The sequence below is a fragment of the Vanellus vanellus genome, assembly GCF_965231255.1.
Source record: "Vanellus vanellus genome assembly, chromosome: 16".
NCBI lineage: Eukaryota > Metazoa > Chordata > Aves > Charadriiformes > Charadriidae > Vanellus > Vanellus vanellus.
In genome coordinates, this window is record NC_138921.1 from 9,492,082 (window position 1) to 9,498,081 (window position 6,000).

A 6,000-nucleotide genomic window follows, 5' to 3' on the forward strand; every position below is an offset into this window, starting at 1 on the left:
GGATGAGAGGGGTGGTGACAGAGCGTGTCACATTGTGCAGTCACCTCCAGTCTGTGCTCTGCACATCACATCATTCCACGCTGAGACACCAGTACCTTCTCTTACCAGCTCTTGTATCTTAATCCTCTGACGCTCCCGCTAAAGCCAGCGGTTAGTTAAACAGTAGGCAGATGTGTATGTTTAAGCGTATGAATTAGTATTTGGAGCTGTAGTTCGGTTTGCTGTGGAACGTATTTTTCAGGCAAACAGCACGCAATAAAAAAAGCGCAGTTCCCAGAGCACAGTTCCATCCCAATAATTATGGGGGAATCTTTCAGTCACCAAACGCTGCGGCTCACTCCTAAAGGTTCCAGTGAGGAAGAAATACCCACCAATTAACAAATGTTATTGAGGTTTCCAGATAAGGCAGTGAGCGTGCGCCAGGCGTCAGGAGCAGGTGTTGCAGGTAGGGGGAAGGAATACCGATGAGCAACTTCTTGCATCTTCTGCCTTGTGACCTGCCCAGGAGCTTTGACTACGAAGTTATTAGTGCAGCCGTTAATTATCTGTTAGCCCTTTAGATTACGCTTCCTCACATAAATAGTTTATAAAGTGTGTTCAAGCGTTTCATTATAGCTCCCGTGCCGTGTTGCGATCGTCCTCAGCCCCTTCGCCTGCGGCGTGTGCCTGGGGCCCGCTCGGGCCCTGGGCCTGATGACCGGAGGTGCAGCCCAATCCCTTGAATAGTTACGGGACAGCATCGTGCCACGTGTGAGATCTTTCTAATTATGCTGTCTGTTAGAAGTCAAACTGCCTTTCTGTTCGCTCAGAGACGTACAGCTGGTGCGTTTAGAGCTTTGGAAGCCTAAAAGCACTGTGTGATATGTTATGAAGAAAGACATATGCCTGCATAATCATGGGCCCGTTTGAGAGGGAGCGTCCGTTCTAATTCTGGTAGATCCATACAGCACCCATTCCTTCCTAGGGGCGTAGGGGAGGGAACGGTGAAGAGCTGGTGTCCCTCCAACCTGCACAAAACCCTTCCCCGGCATTGTCACCATGCTCGCTCCCAGCCCCGCAGATCTGTTCCCGGCCCGCGGCACGTGAGGGGCAGGGGAAGTTCAGCGAATGACGTGCTCTGCTCGTGGCCAGTGGCTCCAAAATTCGCGTTCACATATAAGTCCTGCCAGGGACGTGCTCACCACATCAATACCTCTAGTTCATACATTATGCAAATTGTTTGCAACAGTGAAATGCTAAAAAGCTGCAAACATTTGAATGTTGTGCAAAATGTACGCTTTGCATTACCTATACTGATTGCAAGGTATCTTATTTTAATTAAATAAGTATGGAATGTAAATTTTAGGAAGTTGTAGTACAAAGTAGTTGACTTGCAATATTTATGTAAGCCTCATATTTCGTAAGTATTTGAATTTCGTATTAATCGATTTTTTTTTTTTTTTGCTGTCGATTTTAGCTTTGAACGTGTGTTGATATATAACCAGTGAAATTTGTCTCGCTGGTGGAAAACACAGAGGTGGACTCTGTCCGCATTTAGCTGCCGAAAAATTGTTTTGGCATCTGTGGAATCTCTTCCTGCAGAGAGCGTGCCGCAGGAGCCAGGCGTTACCCTCTGCTCGCGCCGGGTGGCGTCTCCGCGAAGCACGGAGAAGCATGGAGAAGCGCGGTCTTTGGCCAAGCACTGGCCTGACATTCCCGGGGTTGAGGTTTAATTATCAAAGCTACGTCTTGAGACCTTAACTGTGTCCCTGGTGCTTCGCTGGAGTTGCTGTGTGCGCTTCAAGGTGCAGTCAGCTCAGTTAGACTGAGCTTGAGTACGGCTGTGAAGTTTAGTGGTGGATCTGAGCCCACCTCCAGCTCCCATGGGGCTGCTCAGTGGAGGAGCAGCGCTGGAGGAGCCCCTCGAGGCACCTTCTTCCTCTGCTTCACTCCCAGCTCGCCTGGGGCCCCCGGGAGCTCCCGCCGTGCTGTGTGTTGCGCTTGGGTGATGTGGAAGGTCTGGGGTGTCCAAAGGAGTTTTTGGTTGGACTTTGAACATTTGATAAAATAAGTTTCTTAGGACAGAAAAAGAAAAAAAAAAAAAGGGGCAAAAAATAATATAGTGAAATAAGTGCTATCTCTGGAAATTTCAATTATCAGTCAAAATATCCTGAAATCAAAACCTTACTGACATTCAGCCTCAATTATATAAAAACCATTGGGGATATGGAATATGTTCGTATAAATGAGGTCTCTGATAACTGAGGGAATTTGCAATGTACTTAATGGATGTCAAGAGACCTGACCCTGTTTTGAATACCGGGGAGTTTTGGATAATTGAAGTTTGGATAATCTAGGTTGAACTGTAGAATTTAGCAAATTAAGATAACAGCGAGAGTGCGTGTGAGTTAATTTTAGTTCTGACAAATGAAACCAGCGTAACTGGCTTGGAGACTCCAGCCGGCAGGCAACGGGCGCTGTGCCCCGAGCTGCAGTTACCCGAGGCACCACGTGCGACCTCGTTAACGCTCTCCTGCCCGGCCTCTGGGAGGATCAATGCGCGGAGGCGAAGGGTGATTTAATTTCTCCAGATTGCGTATAGCCCACGCTGGTAATAGGGCTTTCGGTTAGTACGAGGGCGACTTCTGTGATGAGGGTTTGGGTCTGCTGGCGAGCGAGCAGAGGCTAGTGAGCGCTGGCAGCGCGGCGGGCTGCGCCACCGCTGTTGGTGGCGGCGACACGGCTGATGGGAGACGGATGCAAGAGCGAATCTAAGTGCGGTTCTCCCGAGACTGCAGTTCCCAGGGCTCGCTGACGTCCCTAGTGCACGCGTGTTCGTCCTCCTCCCCTCTCTTCCCTCCTCCCTCAACATACATGCTTTAAACGAATATTTTAATATATTTCTGGATTTCCAGGAAGGGGGAGGAATACATTATTAAAAATTAATTACTAGTACAGTGGTTTAAGCATAGGAGAGATGCAAGGTCTGTGGGGAAACGTACCGTCCTGCATTAAATCAGCTGACAGGAGTTACCAAAATCTGACAAGCTCACAAAAATGGCTGTATCTGACAGGTCTGAACAGACTCGCTGCCTGGAAGTTTTTGTGGTTTCTCCTGTCTTGTCGTAACGAGGAGCAGTACCTCTCTCTCCTTAACACCTTTGCTTTGAGTACTAGACCCTGAAATATTTCAGGAGAGAACTACTGAGGGTCAGGAGAGATGTTCATCAAGTGACAGCCCAGGGGACTCCTGGGAGCCATTATCATTGTCTTGTTTAGCTGCAGGTCTTGGGCAAGACAGTTGACATCCGTAGCACTTTGCCCCTAAACTTTTTAGCAATCTCAGTGTGTCTTTGACTGTAATGTTGAGGTGTTAATTTTTCCTTTGCCGACCGTGGAGGGAAAAATTAGTTAGACGGTGGAGCGCGTAGGAAGTACTTAAATGCGGATTACATGAAAGGCAGGGGAGGAATTTTTGACTGAGGCATATATTAAATATTTGGCCAGCATGCTGTGTATCACAAAATCTCCTTCTCATCTCTCAAAAATATGTTCTCATTCTTAATATAAGCCCCTTTGGCAATAGGAGGGTAGTGACAACGTGGTAACCAGTGAAGGCGTTCTTCGTGAACATTTTAACTTGACACAGGCTCCGTCTGTCTGCAAGAGTGTTTATCGGAAAGCATAACTGCTACATAACATCAGTGGAAGGATGCAAGAGGCAAATGGACTGTCTTAGTTTTACTACGCTAGCAGCTGGGAACCTCAGATCACCCTGGGGCTGCACTGTGCTGGGCTCTGTATAACCCCCTACCTTCTAAATAGCCAGGAAAAAAAAAAAAAAGGCGGAATAAATGAAAGGATTGTCCTCTTTTATAGATGGGAATGGAAGCATGGTGTCGTCCGGTGATGTGCATAAGGTTAAATGAGAAAGCAGAGACTATGAATCTCCCCAGCTCTGGTCTCGGGTCTTAAACACATAACTGTCCTCCCTTCTTGGATCTCAACTTGAAACCCATTATGTTAGAGCGGATGGAAAATTAACCAAGACGGGATATCTAATCCTACACCGAAAGCGCAAAAAATGCTCAGTTATGCAGAGGCTGAAAGATGAGACACAGCAAAACTTCAAACAAGTACTCTAGGGGATACTAGCTGGATATCGGAGACTCGTTGGAGAACTGATAGGAAAACAGCGCCGATCGAAGCGCGGAGGGGAAACGCGAGGGGTAGTTTAGACCAAATGTCAGGGGCGGCTGTTTTAGGGAAGAAAAAATAGAGATAAAAGAAGCAGTATTAATCTGTAGGTGTGTGATAGCTTGAAAGATATTCTCACCCTTACAGCTTTCCTTGGAATTAGCACCAAAAAAGGAGACTAGACAACGCCAGCTATTTTCTACAGCAAAATTACCATATAGAGGACCACAGGGAAAATGCCTGAGACCGCGAACTGTAAACAAGCTGAGCCACTGGCAGGCTTAAAAACCAATGTTTTTTTAAAGTGTATGTTAAAACCAACTTTGTTTACTTAATTGCAATAGAACATTGTATTTTCCTTAAGAGAAAATTGAGAAAACCTGGAGGGCGATTCTGTGGTTTGCAATAAATAAACACAAATGTGAAATCGAACGCTACCCACATTACGAAAGCTAAGTACGTGAAACGCCCCCAGTGCAAACTTGTCACTCGAGCGCCAACTGTCAAGAGTTGGATACTTTTCATAAAGCATAGTTTTAGCCTTTATCTTAATGTCAGTGCTTTGTTATGATTGACCTTCTTCTGGCTGGAAGCCCACTTAAACTAAACAATACTATTCTGTTCTGAAGAGGGCGAATAGAGAAGGCATTGTTACTTGGTAAAATGTCTTTGGCCTGAATCCCAGATGGGAAGGAAGTGCTGTAATTACTGTATTCAATACAGAGCACTGTAGGGGCATGTAAGGCAACCGGTCTGCAGCGAACGAGGAGCAATCCTACACCTCTGCTGACTGTGAGACTCTACTAACTGGGCAATTTTCGTATTACTGTTTTATTTGTTCTGCTTAAGCAAAAAAATCTGCGCTTGGCCACTGTAAATCAAAAATTCAAACCAGGCTCCCTAAGCAAGGGAAAAAGCTTTCCTAAGGGAAGAAGCCTGCTCAGCTCCCAGTGGCAGCTTGGCAATGGCGAGCACAGTCAAACTAAGCTGGTTTTCTTTCTTCTCTACCTGTAGGAGGTAAGCAATATTCTGTTCCAAATCCCACAAAATTATCTTCTGCTTACAACTCCATTAAATATAGTCTACGCTATGAAATGCGTCTGATCCCAAAGCTAGAATCTCTGCTTTTGAACTTGTCACATAGTAATGTATAAATGGCATTTTAACATGTGTATTTAATATCGTAGTCATTTGTTATGATATGACTTTCCCTGAACGCTGTTTTTATGAAATAGCATAGGAGGCACATTCATTACAAAGCATTACTCCATTGTGATGAGAGACCTCTCTTTTAAGTGGAAAATAAACTCAGTTACGCTATTGAGATTCAGTTTTATCTTAAAAGCATCAACAGAGAGGTGGGGAAGGCGAATTATTCCAGATGCTGTGTCTACTCATTGCAAGAGATGCTTTTTGCCATGCACAGCTCAGTCTTAACAGAAATGGGCAAAGGATGCGGGAGGAATTATTATTGCTATTTTACTGAGAAGTAACATGGACGTGCAATTACTGACAGCCCCTTGGGAGGCTTGACACAACCGGGGACTGAATGCAGGCTCGTGAGATGCAATCCAGGTGCCTTCCTCCCCAGTAAAAGCTCCAGTTTGGAAAAAGGCTTCACTATGCTGAGTGCCATCCAAAAATGAGCCACAGGCAAAGTCCCCTTCCCAACAGAACCCCCTGGGAGAGAATCATAGAATCATAGAATGGTTTAGGTTGGAAAGGACCTTGAAGATCATCCAGTTCCAACCCCCCCTGCCATGGGCAGGGACACCTCCCAGTAGACCAGGTTGCCCAAGGCCACGTCCAGCCTGGCCTTGAACA